This window comes from Dromiciops gliroides, chromosome 2 (assembly GCF_019393635.1).
Source record: "Dromiciops gliroides isolate mDroGli1 chromosome 2, mDroGli1.pri, whole genome shotgun sequence".
NCBI classification, from domain to species: domain Eukaryota; kingdom Metazoa; phylum Chordata; class Mammalia; order Microbiotheria; family Microbiotheriidae; genus Dromiciops; species Dromiciops gliroides.
Window position 1 is genome coordinate 396,678,870 of NC_057862.1, and position 18,597 is coordinate 396,697,466.

Consider the following 18,597-nt stretch of genomic DNA (forward strand, 5'->3'; position numbering starts at 1 on the left):
AAAGGTAAAAGGACAAAGGGACAGCAGAGGATTGGATGAATAGATGGTGTCTTGGAAGCAATAGAACATGAGCTTGGATAGACTTTGAGAGAGAGTGGAGGACAGAAGGGCCTGGCATGCTGTGGTCCATGGAGTCACGAAGAGTCGGACACGACCGAACAACAAAACTGACCCCTTCCCCAATCAAAGCGAGGGAATTGTCCCTCCGAACTCTTTCGGGTAGTCGAGAGCCAGCTAGCTCCCCTGGCAGCCTCTCCTAGACGGGGCCAAGCCAGATCAGACTCTGATGACCTAGGCCGTCGAAGCCAAGCCCAAACTCGGCCAAAGGAGGTTTTGATGGGACCCGGCCGATCGAACCTGGCCGAGATAAGTCTGGCACAAGCGACCCACCGGTACTGGCCTCGCCGCGCCAGCCCGGGTTCCAGCCCCTGACGATTCTTCTCGCCCTTCTCCCTCTCCCCTCCCCCTGGGAGGAGGAGACTCGGCTTCCTTCGTCCCTCCTCCTCCTCCTCCTCCTCCGCCGCCGCCGCCGCCGGCGCTGCCGCTTCTGCTGCAGGAATCTCGGCTGCCAGGCCGCCGGCTGCCCAAAGCCCGCACCGCTCTGCGTTCCGCGGGAGTGAGCTGAGCTGAGCTGAGCCGGGCCGGGCCGGGTCAGGCTGGGCTGGGAGCAAGGTGCCCAGGTGAGTCAGGGCGCTGGGGAAAGGGGAGCCGTCCTCATCCCGGGCCATCCTGGAGAGAGAAACTTTACGTCCCTTCCATAGGGCGGGCAGGCGAGCACTGAGGCTTTAAGAGCCAGCGTAACTACAGAATTACCGAGTTTTCGGGAGGACGGAGGGGTGTGGGCATCTGCCAGTCAGAAGCCTCGACAGTCCCACTGCTCCTCTAACCTAACTTTCTTCCTCCAACTTTTTTTTTGGGGGGGGGGGATTCCATTCTGGAGTGTGTTTGTGTATCTGTCTCCTGAGGGACCAAATCTCCCCTTCCCTGGCCCTAACCGGGTGTTGGGGGGAGGGGGGACCAGGGTTTGGAATGCAGCGGTCCCCGGGTGGGGGGAAGTGGGGGAGGCCAGGGGTGGGATTTGGAGCTCTCCCCACTGAACTTAACGTGGTCACCATGGCGAGCGTAGGATAGACTAGCACCGGCGGCCAATCCTGGTGGGGAACCCTCTCCTCTTGGTCTGCCCCCCCCTCTCCGCAGGGGCCAATGAGGACCTCGCAAAAAAGGGTGGGCGGGACCTTCCAGTGTAGGGGGAGGTGGGGAGTAATTGGGCGCGGGGGCAGCGGGAGGAGAAGTGAGGTACGGAGGTAGGAATATCCTTAGGAACTCCGAGAAGGGTCCGTTCTGGCCCTAACCCTTGAGCACTGGGTGGTTGAAGAGAAACCGAGTATATCTCCTGGGAGAAAGGGAGATTTGGGTAGGAGCAGGAATGCACATCTGGAAATGTGATGCGTTTATCAGAGGCCATAGTGGGCAGGTGGAGGGGCCAGGCAGGAAAGAGATGAGTTCTGGCTTGAAAGTAGGGAGTGGGTCCCACTTTCTTCATCATTAAATGGGCATCATACTAGTGCTGCTGGCATCACAACTGCGCAAACGACTTGCAGTAACCGGTGTGTGTACAACTGATAAGTTTCTAATGCTCACGAATTCTCTGATTTGATGTAACAAATAACGAATTCTCCCCCCCCCTCCCCGCCCAAATCCATTAAACCCCTCTTCTCTGCAAAGCATTGTACTAGGCACCTGGGGGAGTGACAGGCCTTAAAAAAGAAACCAGCCCTGCCCCAATGGAGCACAGAATCTGGGGGGTTGGGGGGGGAATTGATATACACTGAAGATCAATACCCTATTGAGATTTATGATTCTATTTTGGGGGGTGTTTTTCTTACTGGTTCAGGTTGCAGCCTTTCAAAGAAATAGAGGAAAGTTGCTGTGGCCCAAAACTTCAGCATCACCCTGCAGCCTATCTGGTGATGAACTAGACTAGTGCTCAGAGAGGCATGCAGACCACCCCCCCAGCCCATATCTGAAGACCACCACCCTCAACACGCAATTTAGCATAGAAATGCAAAAGAAAATACTTATAGGTGTTCTGAAAAAATTTCTAGAGGGGCTATTTGTGTTAGATTTTAAAAGAAGAGTAAGAATTAGGCAAGTGAAGGAAGAAAAAAGGGACATTCTAGACATAGGGAAAGCATGAACAAAGTTACAGTGGTTAGATAGGTCAAGGGGTGTTTGTTGGCAGAGGAGGGGGAAGAGCATAGTCCAGTTTGTCTAAGCATAGAATATACAGAAGGGAATGGTTTGAGGTAGAACTGGGAAAGTAGAACTATCAGATAGTTTAGGGCCTGGATGCCTTGCAGAGGAGTTTGACAATAGAGAACTCCCAGAAAATTTTGAGCACCCAAGCCACATGAGCAGATAACATGCATAATAAAGATTATTTAATGCTTCTGTTTGATATTTAAAGCCCTTCAGAATTCAGCTCCTGCTGGTTCTAAACAACTCATTATTCTCTCTCATATACTCCATGTTCCAAGCAAACTGTGTCTACCTGCTTTCCCCATAGATGACATTTCATCTCCTGCCTTCTGCTTTTTGCTCAGGCTGTGCCATACACCTCCAATGTTCTCCTTCATTTCTGCCACTTAGAATCTTTACCTCCTTCCAAGGTTCAGGTCAAGTGTCACCTCCTATAATGACCTTTCCTGATCCTCCTCTGTTACTTACTACTACCTGTGGGACCATGAGTAAGTCTCTTAATCTTTTTGAGCCTCAGTTTTCTCATCTGTAAAATGAGTTAGCACTAGATCTCCCTTCTCTTTTCAGTCTATGATGCTACAGTTCCCCTCAGTTGTTAGAGTTCTCCCTCTCTTCACTGAATTACTTCGTATGTATGTTGTACTTATTTGTGTACATGATCAGATGAGATAATGTTGATAAATCCTTTGCAAATCTTGACCTGCTATCTATGTTATTTTATTGCTATTGTTTCCCCCTGTAGAATCTAGGCTCCTTGAGGGTAGGGGTTGCTTCTGATTTTTGTTTTTGTGTCCTCATCCAGTAGTAGGAGCTTAATGAATGCTTACCAAATTGAGAAGTTTAAAGGGGGGGAAATGATGAAGTCATTTGGACATGTTGCATTTGATGTGTTAATAAGGCATACAAGTAAAAATGTCCTAAAGTCAATTGGAGATACTCAAAAAGAGGGATCAGGACTAGAAAAGTAATGAAAGGAAGAGAGTGCAGTGGGAAGACCCATTCCCCCCCCAACCCCCATAGTCATGTAGGTAGTGAGACATTATCCTCTTAGTTTCCAGTGGGAATGGGGGAGGGAATTTAAGAGATGTTGCAAAGATGAGATCAACAGGATTTTTAAAATTGGGTTCCAATTTTTATCCCTCCTTTCCTCCTTCCCCTCCCCCCTCCCTAAGACGGTAAGCAATCAGATGTGGGTTATACATGTATGATTATATAAAACATTACCATATTAGTCATTTTGTACAAGAAAACTTGAATAAAAGAAAAGAAAGTGGAAAAAAAGCATGCTTAGTCTGTGTTCCATCAATATCAGTTCTTTCTTTGGAGGTGGATAGTATTTTTTTCTTAAGAAATGCTTATTTGTTGATTGATCAATCAAGGCAAGAGTGCAAAGGTGCTGTTGGCTCCCTAGGTACTGTGTGCTCTCTCTCTCTCTCTCTCTCTCTTAATCAACAGGATTTTGTTTTGTTTTTTTGTTGTTTTTGCAGGGCAATGAGGGTTAAGTGACTTGCCCAGGGTCACACAGTTAGTTAAGTGTCAAGTGTCTGAGGTTAGATTTGAACTCAGGTCCTCCTGAATCCAAGGCCAGTGCTTTATCCTTCTGCACCACCTAGCTACCCCCCTTCAACAGGATTTTGTAATTGATTGGATATGAATGGTGAGGGAGAAGGAAGAATTTAAGATACACCTGAAGTTATGAACATTGGAAACTAGGTGAATAAAGTTGTCGCAGACAGAAACAGCAAAGTCAGAAAGAGAAGTTCAAGGGGAAAGCAAAATCAGTTTTGGATGTGTTGAGTTGGATGTGTTGGTGGGACATACAAATAAAAATATCCAGTTGGAGTTGCTGGTCTGGAGCTCAAAAGAGAGAATCCAGTTGGAGGAATAGAGATTTGGGAGTTATCCACATGGAAATGTTAGCTGAAACCAAGGAAGTCAATGAGATTGGTAAGGGAGAGAAATAGCATTGGGAACCTATATCAAGGGGTTGAGAGGTGAGGAACCAGTGAAAGAAACAGGAAAGGTTAGAAAGATAAGAGGAGAACCAGGAGAAGGTAATCTTTCTCTCTCTCTGAAGCCAAGGGAGAAAGTATCCAAGAGGAGGAAGCAGTCAGCAGTGTCAGAAAGCTACAGAGGAGATGGAGAGGTTTTTTTTTAGAGCCTATTAGATTTGGCAATTCAGACCTTATGGTGACTTTAGAAAAGGTTCGATAGAGTAGTGGTGGTAGAAGCCTAATTGTAGAGGGTTAGGAGAGAATGGGTAGTGAGGAAATGAAGATGTCAGGTATTAGATACCTTTTTCAAGAAGTTTAGTAAAAGAGGATAAAGCACTAGCCCTGGATTCAGGAGGATCAGAGTTTAAATGTGGCCTCAGACACTTGACACTTACTGGCTGTGTAACCCTGGGCAAGTCACTTAACCCTCATTGCCCCACAAGAAAAAAAAAGAAGTTTAGTAGAAGAGAAATGGAGCAGAATTTGTCTTGTTCAATTATTTCTGACTCTTGGTGACCTCATTTCGGTGTTTTTTTTTTTTTTTGCGAAAATACCGGAGTGGTTTGCTATATCCATTTTGTTTTTACAGATGAGGAAACTGAGGCAAACAAGACTAAGTGACTTGCCCAGGGTCACACAGCTAGTAAGTGTCTGAGGCCACATTTGAATTCAGGAAGATGAATCTCCTGACTACAGGTCCAGTATTCTATCCACTGTGCTACTAAGCTAGATAGATGTAAAAAGGCAAAAGAAAAATTTCCTTTTGTTTGTGAATCAGGGTGATCTGAGTATATCTGTGGGTACCAAGTCTTTGTTTAAATAACTCCCATGACAGGGAACCCACTACCACCAGAAGCAGCCATTCCATCTTGGGTATCTTTAAGAGTTAGGGAGCTTTTTCCTGACACTAAGCCTTAAATTTGGCTTCTTTGCAACTTCCACTCCTTACTCCTGCTTCTGCCCTTTGGGACCAAATAGAACAAGTCTAATCATTTTTACACATGAGAGCCTTTCATATCCTACCTCTACCCCTCCTAAACTTCAGCCATGAACTTTTTTTTTTTTTTTTTTTTTTTTTTTTTTGGTGAGGCAGTTGGGGTTAAGTGACTTGCCCAGAGTCACACAGCCAGTAAGTGTCAAGTGTCTGAGGTCAGATTTGAACTCAGGTCCTCCTGAATCCAGGGCCAGTGCTTTATCCATTACACCACCTAGTTTCCCTAACCATGGACTCTTGCACCATACCCTATACCATTCTGGTTCCCTCCTCTAAACAGTTTCCAATTTATCAGTGTCTTCCCTCACTCCCCAGGCTGGAAGTGCAAAAACCACCATTGACCCAATCCCACTGCTGATTAGCACAAAAGCTTTGACCTGCTCTGTTTCCAAGCTGACCAATTCACCAATCTTTAGGTAGTCTAGTGGATCCACTGCTCTCAGGCACTTAACACACTGGGCTATCTGGCACCAATATTACAATAGTATCAATACCTGATTGGCTTCAGTCCTGCTGTACCTCAGAGATCCTAGACTCAAGCAATGCACCAGCCTCAGTCTCTCCGGTAGTAGGAATTATAGGCATGCTTCATCACATCCATCTCAATGTTATTTCTAAAGCATGCTGCCCATAACTGAACATAAGTTTCCAGATGTGGTCTGAGCAGGGCAGAACACTGATGGACTGATTATTCATCTCTTTATTCCTAGATGCTATTCCTCTCTTAAGAGTGATGGACTAGATTTCTAAATTTTCTTCCTTAGATCTTACATGCTGTGATTCTGCACCTATGTTGGTAAGGCAGGGATTCTGGGGAAGGAGTAGGGCTCCATGGGCCAGAGCAGGGAACTTATGAGACCAGGATCATGGGTTCAATACTCATGTAAGCCAATTCATTTTACTATTTCCTTGACCATACACTGTACTCTATGTGATGCAATGGGTAGAGTCAGGAAGACCTGAGTTCAAGTCCTGCCTCAGAGACTTGCTAGTTGTATGAGCCTGAGCAAGTCACTTAACCCCTTGAAGCCTCAGTTTCCTCATCTGTAAAATAAGGATAATAATTGCACCTAACTTAGAGTGGTTTTTTTGAGGATCAAATAAGATAACATACATATGTATAGCACTTTATAAAACTTAAAGTGCTATGTAAATTCTAGCTAAAATTATTCCTAAACTCAGCCTTTCTGCACACCCTCTTTCACAAGGGACCCTGAGTGAGAGAATTTGGAGGCATAAGGGCAAATCTATTCCAGCCCCTGTCTGTTACACAAAGCCCCTGGATCCTCAAATATTGCTTAATCTTCATGACACCAGGGGCTGGATGTACCTTTGAACTGTCTAGTCAAGGGGAGGACATTATAGAAGGCTTTTCTGATGTTCAGAAGATCCATTAAAGAAGACACCTGGGGGAAAACTGCCTTGTAGATTCTGCATTGGTAATCAGAAAGTGGGCAAAGGAATTGCTCTATAAGCTAGGCTGTCTTCTATGCTTTCCTACCTTGGTGGTGAGTTCATTGCCTTGAATTGATCCATGAGATATATAGGAGGCATCTGAGAAGGACTTAGGGTGGGACAGGGTACCATCTTACCAGACCCTAAACTGAGTTCCTTACCTCTGTCCCAATATGGCAAGGGGACAGGAAATGAAATCATGTGAGGATTGGTTGAAGGAACAAAATTTATAGGTAGCATGAGAGATTTCTCCAAGTATCTGAAAAGGGAGCGAGCAAACGGGATGTTTGTACTCACAGGGTCAGACTAGGGAAGTGGAAGTTATATGGAGGCAGATTTTTTATAATATTCAGAGCTATTCCAAAGTGGAATAGACTGCCTTGTCGTGGGTGGGGGGGGGTCCCTCATTATTGTAGATCTTCAAGCAAAAGCCAAACAATCGCTTGTTGAAGTTGCTATAGAGGGATGCCTGTTCAGATTGGGATTGGACTAAATGCCCTCTGACATCTTTTCTAGGTCTGAGATTCTGTGTCCCCTCTGTTCTGATCACCCTTTAAGGCATAGGCCAGGGTTTCTTCCCTTCCTACGCTCTTGGGTCTCTCCACAGTTACCCAAGCCCAGCATGCAGGTTATATGGGAAAAGGCTTCCTGACACTGTGGGCTGACCATTCTCTACCCCCCTGTACTTATCCAATTAAGGCACCCTCCCATTGAGGTTTCCTGCAGTGGCTCACCAGCCTGGCAGGTCCAGCAGGCCTGTGGCCCACAGATCTCTCTAAAGTCTTCCTCCCAGGGGCTGACAAAGTGTGGCCTCAAGTCTGGTACTGGAGAAGTATTAGCAAGGAATGGGGAGGTGGGTGGGTGAGGCAGAGTATGGCTGTCCCTCTGGGGAAACTCATCCTTCCCTGGAAAGCGTGGAATTCCCCCTGTCAGTGCAAGGAAGGGTAATATGGAGTGAGAGGAGACTGCTGGTCCTGCCTGGCAGGCTCTTTCCAATCCCCATCATTATTATCCTGGGTCGATATTTAGTGGTCAGTTAGAGCCTCATTTGAAGGAGATGATGAGAGAGGATTCAGTCTTTGTGTGGGCCAGTCGGCCTTGTTTGGTCTAAGACCACAGTCTGTCACCCCAGCTCTGATCTCAGGTGCTTTTCAAGTCAACAGACATTTGGTCAGTTTCTATTCTGTGTTAGACTCAGGAGGAGAAAGTTGAGAGAAGATACCTCCCCTCATGGAGCTTACAGTCCACAAGGGGATATGACGCAGACACAGATAACTAACCAAGTTGTGCCAGCTGTCTTCAAGCATGTTAAGGTCTGTCATATACAAGAATGATTAGACCTACCCTTTTTGGCCCCATATGGGAGAACCAGAAGAAGTTAGTAGGAATTGTATTAAGAGGAAAAATTAGACCTGAGATCAGGAAGAGCCATCACAATGGCAACCTCCCTCTGGTTCTGTGAAGATGCAGCCCTTGACTGACTCCGTGCAGTCTTTGATTTGTATCCTTGGTGCCTAGCCTCATGCGGCAACTGGCTCTTAGCAGGTGCTGAATAAATGCTGTTTGTCGATTGATTCTAGTGCGACATAGGATCACTGGGTCATGGATTTAGAGCAGGAAGGGACCTCAGAGACCATCTCGTCCCCCTCCTTCATTTTACAGATGAAGAAATTGAGGCACAGAGAGTTAAGTGACTTCCTTGAGATCACACAGTCAGTCAATTAGTCAATTAGCGTTATTAAGCTCCCTACCAGGCACTGTGCCTAAGCACTGGTGGTAAGTAGCAGAGCCTGCATTCCCATCCAGGTCTCCTGACTCCAAAGCCAGCACTTTTTCCACCATTCCACATGTCCTCAGTAAGCATTCAGACATCCTTGGTGATATTCTTTTATAGCAGTTGCATACGGATACCCAGCCTCTCTCACTCATGTGGTGATTAAAAATTTATGGGGTGGGGGCAGCTAGGTGGTGCAGTGGATAGAGCACCTGCCCTGGAGTCAGGAGGACCTGAGTTCAAATCCGGCCTCAGACACTTGACACTTATTAGCTATGTGACCTTGGGCAAGTCACTTAACCCCAAGTGTGTCACCAAAAACATTATGGGGTGCCCTATCTATGTCCCAAGTTTTAGGGAAAATTAGCTGGGGTTCTAATATATTGCTACTTAGAAATTAGAGGCTACTGCACCAGTTTGGGGGCATTAAGCATATTAATTAAGCATATTAAATGTTAGAGAAAGTGAGTACATGGTTAGAAGCCCTATATACCTAGGATAGAGAGAAAGACCCAGAGGGCAGTGTGGGAGAGGCAAGGGCATGCAAAAAGAGAGCTAGAGACCCCTCTTCAGGGTTTTTAACCTGTCTCAGGTAGAGGTGGGTCACTCCACCTTGATCCAAGCTAATTGGCCAGTAACATTCAAGTCCATTGATTGGCATGACTTGAGGGTGGTCTTAATTGTGATTTAACTTCCTTTGAAATTCTACTGACTCTGGGCTGGCCTTAAGAAAGAACAGGCGAGGCTCTCTGGGTCTCATAGAACCCCATTATTTTCTCACACTCATCCTGCCCTTGAGTCACTTGCACTTCTGTTTCTTGTGGAATGCTGCTATTGCACGATTCATTGCCACAGCTGATATTTACACAGACCTTTAAGGTTTTCTGAAGCATTTTATGTGCATTGCCTCCCTTGATTTTCACCACGACTCTATGAGTGGGTCCTATTGTCGTTTAGGTCATTTCCAGTCATGACCTACTCTCTGTGACCCTATTAGGGGTTTTCTTGGCAAGATCCTGGAGGAGTTTGTCATTTCCTTCTCCAGCTCATTTTACAGATGAAGAAACTGAAGCAAACAGGGTTTAAGTGACTTGCCCAGGGTCACACAGCTAGTAAGTATTTGAGATTGGATTTGAACTCAGGATGATGAGTCTTCCTGACTTCCAGAAGGAAGAAAAAGGTAAGAGAAGGGGAAGATATACTCAGTTGAATGTAGAATTCCAGAGAATAATAGCAAGGAGAAAGAAGATTTTCTTAAATGAGCAATGCAAAGAAATAGAAGAAAACAATGAATGGGAAAAATAAGATATCTCTTCAAGAAAATTAGAGATATCAAGGGAATGTTTTATGTGAAAATGGGCATGATAAAAAATGAAAATGATTAAGAAGCTGAAGAGGTTAAGAAGAGGTGGCAAGAATGTGCAAAAGACGATACAAGAAAGATCTGAACATCACTGATAACCATGATGGTGTAGTTATTGATGTAGAGCCAGACATCCTGGAGAATGAAGGCAAGCATTACTAACACTAAGGCTAATGGAGGTGGAGGCTAGTGGAATTCCATCTGAGCTATTTAAACCCTAAAAGACAATGCTGTGAAGTGCTGCACTCAATATGCTCCAAAATCTAGAAAACTCAACAGTGGCCACTGAATTAGAAAGATCAGTTTATGTCCCAATCCTAAAGAAAGGGCAATGCCAAGGAATATTCCAATTACTGAACAATTGTGCTTGTTTCACACAACCAGCAAAGTTATGCTAAAGATTCCACAAGCCGGGCTTCAGCAATATGTGAACTGAAAATTACCAGAAGAGCAGGCTGGTTTTCAAAGAGAGAAAGGAACTAGAGACTAAATTGCCAACATTTGCTGGATTATGGAGAAAAACAAGGGAGTTGCAGAAAAAACATCTACTTTTCCTTCAATGACAACACTAAAGCCTTTGATTATGCAGATTGCAACAAAATGTGGCAAGTCCTTCAAAGAGCTAGGAATACCATGATCATCTGCCTTGTCTCCTGAGGAATCTGTATATGGGTCAAGAAGCAACAATTAGAACCAAACATGGAACAACTGGTTGGTTTAAGATTGGAAAAGGAGTATGACAGGGCTTCTATATTGTCACCGTATTTACTTAATTTATATGCAGAGTTACATCATGCAAAATGCCAGCGCTGGATGAATCAAAAGCCAGAATTAAGGTTGCTGGGAGAAATATCAATAATTCCCAGATATGCAGATTATGCCACTCTCTGACTTGAAGTTTAACATCAAAAAAACAAAGATCTTGGCAGCTGGTCCCGTCACTTCCTGGCAAATAGAAGAAGAAACAGAAGCATTATCAGATTTTATATTCTTGGGCACAAAGATCACTGTATATGGCACTGGGGCCATGAAATTAAAAGACACTTGCTCCTTGGAAGGAAAGCTATGGCAAATCTGGACAGTGTACTAAAAAGCAGAGGCATGACCTTGTCAACAAAGGTCAAAATTATGGTCTTTCCAGTAGCAATGTATGGCTGTGAGAGTTGGACAATAAGGAAGGCTGAGCACTGCAGAATTGATGCTTTCAAATTGTGCTGGAGAAGACTTTTGAGAGTCCCTTGGACAACAAGGAGATCAAATCAGTCAATACTTAAATTAATTCAGACTATTCACTGGAAGGTCAGATACTGAAGCTAAAGCTTAATTACTTGCTAATTACTAATGAGAAGACAGGACTCATTGGGAAAAAACACCCTGATTTTGGGAGGGATTGGAGGCAAAAGAAAAATGGCGAGGCAGAGGATGAGATGGATAGAAAGTGTCATGGAAAAATGAACATGAACTTGGACAGATTTTGAGAGATAGTGGGGGATAGAAGGGTCTAGCGAGCCATAGTCATGGGGTCACTGTGAGTCAGACGTGATTGAACAACAACAGACAGCATATGGCATACCTTTCTAGAGACTCACAGGAGAGCCTATGACTGGATAAAGCTAGGCCCAAGAGGCAGAGGAAGTCCAGAAATTAATTTATTAGATAGGTAGATCTTATTCTCATCTAGCAGGGTTTATTTTCTTTTCCCCAAAATCTGAATCTCTTACAGACTTCACACTTCTCTCAGTGGCACCACCATTCACCTGCCCTCTTCACCGGGAGAATTTCTGAAGACTTGGTCAGAACAGTGAATCACTGTTAACTCTTCCTTTTGCTTCCAGCAAAATAGGACAAACTTCTCCTTAAAACTTCTAGAAAAAGATTTTGGAACAGTTCTTGCGAATGATTAAAAGCGGTCAAGAGAGAAATAGTCAATAAGAATTTATTAGGTGCCTTCTGTGAGCCAAGAACAGTACAAAGTGCTGAGAATATAAAGAAAGGCAAAAGAATGTGGTCCCTTCCCTCAAAGAGCTCTTATTCTAATGGTGGCCTGAATCAGGTGCTTCAGAGTACTTTAGAACATGGTCAGTCATTGAAGACGCCAAGATCATCCACTCCATCCTAGGCCATCACTTAAATACAATTCAAGACAGCAAGGCGATATCATTGGTCCTCTTCTAAAAAGATAAACAGTAGCCCTCTTCATTTCAAAGGCTCCGGTTATCTTTAATCCTTTCCTCTCCCTCAGTCATTCTACCTCCACAATATCTCTTCAGTTCAACTCAACAAACATCTAAGAGACACATGGTAGGTGCTTAGTAAACTCTTAACTGTTATATATAGGGGCACTGTGAATGGAGAGAAAGACAAAAATGGTTCCTACCCTGAAGGAATTTATATTCTACTTGAAGGATTCAATTGACACACTGAAAAGTAATCTCAAGTGAGGAAAGGTTTCCTGAGGGAAACTAAGAACTCTTAAGAGGCAGAGGTGTGGAGAGATCACATCACAGTTATGGTAGACAGACAGACAGCCCATAGAGGAGCAAAGACCAGGAGATGGAATGTCAAGTTGGGGAACATCCAGTAGACCAGTTTGAGGAAAGGAAGGGAGAAATTAGAGAACCCTTTCTGGAGGAGGTGGCATTTAAGTTGGGATAAAGAGTAGGTAAGGACTTGATAGTAAGGAGGACCCTTTGGTAGAGGGAACTGTGTAGACAAAAGCATGGAGATGGGAGAATACACATATGCTGTTGCAAATAATGCATACTCTATCAAATAGTCCAGTTTGCCTGGACCATAGAATATGAGAGGGGAGAGTCATATGCAAGTCATATGGAGACATATTATAGAGGGCTTTAAATGGTCATCTCTTATACCTCTTCCCTCTTCTCCATCATCTTTGCTACCAGAGGGCAAGTATTTGGCTTAGTGGATAGAGCACTAGGCCTGGATTCAGGAGGACCTGAGTTCAAATACAGCCTCAGACACTTGACACTTACTAGCTGTGTGACCCTGGGCAAGTCACATGACTCCTGTTTGCCTCAGTTTCCTTATGTGTTAAATGGGGATAACAGAACACCTACCTCCCAGAGTTGTCGTGAGGGTCAAATGAGATAATCATTGTAAAGCACCGTCATTGTCACCTGGTCCCCTTCCTGGATTGTCACAGTTGCCTCCTCACCCTTCGTACCATTACCACCCCTTGAGGATGTTTCACACCTCTGCCAGACCCATCTTGCTCATGCATCATATTCTGGTCATGCCATTCCTCCTCTCGAAGATTTCTAGCAGACTTATTTTAACATCCGTGCTCCCGGACAAATTCTGAACTGCTCCACTTCCGCGCCTTTGTCCACACTGCTCTCTCTACTGGAAGGTCCTTCTTCCTCCTCCATAGCACACATTCTTGCCCATTCCTTAGAGCCCAGCTCCAGTGCCACTTCATCCACAAAGCCTTCTCTTGGCTGCTCCCTTGCCTCCTCTCCCCCAGAAAGACCTTTTCCTCATAAGACCTCACAAAATACTGTGTTCTGCAGTTCTCTGTTGCACTTACCAGGCAAAGTGTATTATAATTATCTATATTATTGTTTTAGCCCTTCTCTACTAGACCAGAAGCCTCTTGGAGACTTATCTAAATTCGTATCTCCCTGTAGCATGATGCTTTGCAAACAATAGAGCTTAATGGATGTTCATTGACTCTTTTTTTTTTTTTTTTTTTGCGGGGCAATGAGGATTAAGTGACTTGTCCAGGGTCACCCAGCTAGTAAGTGTCAAGGGTCTGAGGCTGGATGTTTACTGACTCTTGAGAAGCACCTCAATACCATGGAGGTAGGTGGCTTTGAAACATGACTCATCAGACCCTGGGCAAGTCACTAACCTTTTGGGGTTAGTTTTGGGTCAGTTTCCTCATCTATAAAAGGAAGGGATCCCTTCCAGCTCTGGATCTCTAGTCCTGAGATCTCAAGGGTTCTGGGAACTAAGAGTAGAGAACAGCCTCATCCTTCCTCTCAGGGAGCCGCATGAGGTTTGGCTGTGAGGGTGTGAATGGCTGAGTGGAAAATTGGCGGAAGCCTCTTCCAGCTCCCCATCTCTCCCCACTCCAGCCCCTCTGTCTGTCCGATGTCTAGCCTTGGTCTTTCATGTGGGTCAATCTGTAGTGCATTAGTGAGCAATGGGTGTCATTCTCTCCTCGCTCTCCCTGCCCCCGCTCAGTTATGTGGGGAAGTCTCCTGGAAAGGTCACAGAAGGAGCCAGGGAGAAAAGCAGATCCTCACCTTCCCCCCTCCCCACCCCCCCAAGCTCTAGCTCTAGCAGAGCCTCTGGATCGCTCGGCTGGAAATGCTGGGACCCAGCCACATCGCCCGGGCCTGCCGTGGAGCAGAGTAGGGAGGAGGATGTGGCTTTAGGCTCTGATCCCTCTCTCGGCAGCTCTCCAGGCCGACCCTAACCCTGCCTCTGCCTCCCCCATTCTGACCACTGAGGAATGTCTTCCCCGCTTTGTTGTTCTCTGAATTTGGGGTCTGGCCCTGGCAGGGGGAGGGGGTGGGGGAGGGGGGAAGAGAGGAGGAACCCCATCAACAGGAGCCACTGGGCCTGGCTGAGAGCAGACATTCTCTCGATGCAGACCGCTTGGCTCCCTGGGAGCCTCTCCAGTTTCCTGCTTTCTGGGCTTTCCAAAGTATTTTTTCTTTCCTCAGAATTCTTCCCATATGGAGCTGCTCCAAGAATACAAGGAGAGGGATTAGTGTGTATATGTATATATGTGTGTAGCCATGTCGTAGAATCCTATAGAGGGTCCATGTGTAACTAACTATACCCATGCAGTTGTGTGTATGCGTGTCTGTGTATGTGTGTGCGACTACATAAGCACAGCTGTTGCCCCTCTGTATGTCTCTATAATATAGCATGGATGTGATCTTGGCAGGTATTGTGCATATGTCCATGTCTGTATATGTGGCAACCTTGATATATGGGCCTTGGGGCGGCAGCAATATGTGTTGTGGTGAGAGGGAGGTAGGAGAAGACAATGGCAGGATGTTGGCCAGAAACCCAGACACCCTCTGTCTGGCATGGAATTCTCCTTTTCCCCAGTCCTTCAATGACTGCAATTCCCATCAGGAGGAGATCTAACCTTGGATTGGGGTGGGGAAGCATAGCTGCAGCTTTTCTTCCCAGGGCCTGATATAGTTTCCACGGACTGTAGGAGGACAATAGATCATAGATTTAGAACTGGAAGGGACCTTAGAGATGCTCCAGCCCAATCCTCTCATTTTATATGGGAATAAACTGAGATCCAAAGGCGGGTAAAGTGACTTACCCAGGGTCATACGGGGAGTAAGTCATTGGGCCAAGATTGAAACCCAGGCCCTCTGACCGTGAGCCTAGAGTAGTGGTGTCAAACAAATAGAAAGGGGTGCCACAAAAATGTACCTAAAGATGGTACCTAAGGATGGATCAATATGCAAGCTGCATATGGGCTTAGAAAACCACATATTAACATCATCCTTGTTCTATTATATTTTATTTATTTTATTAAATTATATTTTTAATGTAAATTTAAGTACATTACAATTACATTTCAATCTGGTCTAGTAGCATGTTTGATATTTCTGGCCCAGAGCTCTTTCCCTTACACCACAGCTTCTTGTTCAGAGAAGCAGAGATCAGTATGAGCAAAGTGAATAAAGTGGTCAGGAAAATCTTCCAGGAAAAGTTTGGGTATGGGACTGTGCCCGCTGTTAGTCCTCAGGATGTATTTCTGGACCTCAGCTCAGCCTCCGCCCCCCCCCACACACACACACACATACACACACTCCTCAAACCAAAGGTGTGGGATCCAGGATTCTTGCAAGGGGTGGTGTGCACATCTTTTGACTTGATCTCTCCTTCCCTCCCCACCCTAGAGATCCAAGGAATCTCTGTCTCCTTCTCTGTCTGTCTTCTGCCTCCTTCTCTGTCTGTCTTCTGCCTCAGTTTCTCTTCCAGGCAGTAATGTAGAATTGGCAGGCATCCATTTTGGCCAAGATGGCTGAGATGTCCTGTATCTTGGATCAGTGTGTGCTGGGTATGTAGGCTTATGTAGAAAGGGGAATGGACAAGTCTGGGGCAACTATGGGAGTAGGAAGAAGCTGAGGCAGCACCCAGAGAGACAGAATGCAGGAGCCCAGAGGGTCACTTCAAGTGTGCACAAGGTCAGAGCTGGCATGGACAAGATAATTTTTCCTAGAGTACTTTGGATCTCTTCTTTGCCCCCATCACACTGTATCATTGGTGTACATTTATTATCTCCCCCATCTCCAGTAGAATGTAAGTTCCTTGAGGGCAAGCTGGGACTATGTTGTTCTTATTTTTCTATTCCTAGTACTTTGCACATGGTACATAGCATAATAAATATCAATGTATTTCTTGAAAGAATGGGGCCTTTTGGGGGCAGCTAAGTGGCGCAATGGATAAAGCACCAGCCCTGGATTCAAGAGGACCTGAGTTCAAATCCGGCCTCAGACACTTGACAGCTACTAGCTGTGTGACCCTGGGCAAGTCACTTAACCCTCATTGCCCCGCAAAAACAAAAACAAATAAACAAACAAAAAGAATTGGGCCTTTTTAGGCTTAGCTAGAGAGGACCTTAAAGGTCATCTAGTCCAACCATCTCATTTTACAGGTGAGAAAACTGAGGCCCATAGAGTAGAAGTGGCTTCCTAAAATTATATAATTAGTAAGTAGTCAGTCAATCAAGCATTTATTAGGTGGCTTCTATGTGCCAGGCACTGTGCTAAACATCGGGAACACAAAAAGAGGCAAAAGTCAGTCCCTCCCCTCATGGAGCTTACAATCTAATGGGCAACAAAACAAGTAAACATAGATGTACAGAAAAGCTACATACAGGATAAATAGGAAATAATTAACCGAGGAAAGCCATTAGAATTAAAAAGGGTTGGGAAAACTTCCTGTAGGAGTAGGATATTAGTTGGGTCTAGAAGGAAGGGAAGCTGGTAGGCAGAGATGAGAAGGGCAGGCATTCCAGGCATGGGGGACAGTCAAAGAAAAACTCCAGAGCCAAGAGGAGGAATGTCTTGTTCATGGAACAGCAAGGAGGCCAGTGTCAGTGGATTGAAGAGTGTATGGAGGTACAATGTGTAAGAAGGAAGGTGGCAAGATTGCAAAGGGGAGGGCAGCTAGGTGGCACAGTGGATAGAGCACCAGCCCTGGAGTCAGGAGGACCTGAGTTCAAATCTGGCCTCAGACACTTGACACTTGCTAGCTGTGTGACCTTGGGTAAGTCTTTTAACCCTCATTGCCCCGCCCCCCCCAAAAAAAAGATTGCAAAGGGGAGCTAGGTTCTGAAGGACTTCATTTATTTATTTATTTTTATCTATTCATTTATCTCTGTATTCATTCATTCTTTTATCTATCTATCTATTTTTTTAGTTAATTGGTTATTTATTTTTCAGGGCAATGAGGGTTAAGTGACTTGCCCAGGGTCACACAGCTGGTAAGTGTCAAGTGTCTGAAGCTGGATTTGAACTCAGGTCCTCCTGAATCCAGGGCCGGTGTTTTATCCACTGTGCCACCTAGCTGCCCTGCTCTGAAGGACTTTAAATGCTAAATAGAGTATTTTGCATTTGGTCCTGGAAGTGATAGAGAACTACTGGAGGTTATTGAGTGGGGATGTGATGGGGGCCTGGTGGGGAGGGGTAACACAGTTGAACCTGAGCTTTAGGAAAGTCATCATGGTGACTGATTGGAGGATGGATTGGAGAGGGGAGAGATTTGAGGCAGCAGCCCCAGGTGTGAGGTGATAAGGGCCTGCACCAGAGCGGGGACAGTATCAGAGGAAAGAAGGGCACACATTTGAGAGATGTTGCAAAGATAAGATTGACAGGCCTCAGCAACTTATTAGATACGGGAGGTAAGAGATAGTGAGGAGTCATGGATGACATCTAGGTGGGAAACCTGGTAAACTTGAGAATGGTGTTGTATTCTACAGTATTAAGGAAGAATAAGTAGCATTGTCACCATTCAGATCCAGGTGCTCTGACTCTGAATCCAGTAGTCTTCTCCTGTCACACAGAACAATGACAAGATTCGAGCCTATAAAAGCCAAGAAGGGGGATGGAGATGAGAAGCAAGAGCCTAAGACCTGACCACTAATTCCTGGATGCTCGGAGGAGGGCAGCCCCTTGAAACTTGAAGGAAAACATTGCAGGCCAGATCCTGCTTCACATGGTGTGGAGGAAATTTAGTGAGGAAACTTCCCTGAGAGGTGACCAAAGTTGGAGATATGGGGGGCCAAAAGTCACAAAGGGGTCTGATGTTTGGTTTGGGGTTTGTTTTTGGTTTTTTTTGTGAGGCAGTGAGGGTTAAGTGACTTACCCAGGGCCACACAGCTAGTAAGTGTCACGTGTCTGAGGCTGGATTTGAACTCAGATCCTCCTGAATCCAGGGCTGGTGCTTTATCCACTGTGCCACCGAGCTGCCGGGGTCTGATGTTTTAATAACTTTTTGAAAATGATTTTTTCTTTATTTTTCACCATTTACAAGATTTGATTTTCCACATGTAATATAGATTAATTTCATGTATGTATATATATATATTGTATATGATGCTCTGGTATCATAAATTAAAAACAAAAGTAAGGGAGTTATTAAATGTTAATGTCTTTTGGCCCACCCTGTACAACAAAGTTCTGGAAGTGCTTGTGTAGACTCCAAGAGGGCAGAGCCATGGTAGGTTATTTAGGGAAGCTTGAAGTGTTGGGGA

At 45.2% G+C, this 18,597-nt stretch overlaps 1 protein-coding gene across 1 annotated transcript in view; it reads left to right on the plus strand.

The window, feature by feature from the left end:
- The first annotated feature begins 546 nt into the window (after positions 1-546).
- CCDC102A (coiled-coil domain containing 102A) overlaps positions 547-18,597 on the plus strand; it is a 44,513-nt gene continuing 26,462 nt past the window's right edge. The window contains exon 1 of the mRNA XM_043985773.1: positions 547-680. The gene's annotated coding sequence lies outside the window, so the exon portion shown is untranslated. The remainder of the gene's footprint in view (positions 681-18,597) is intronic.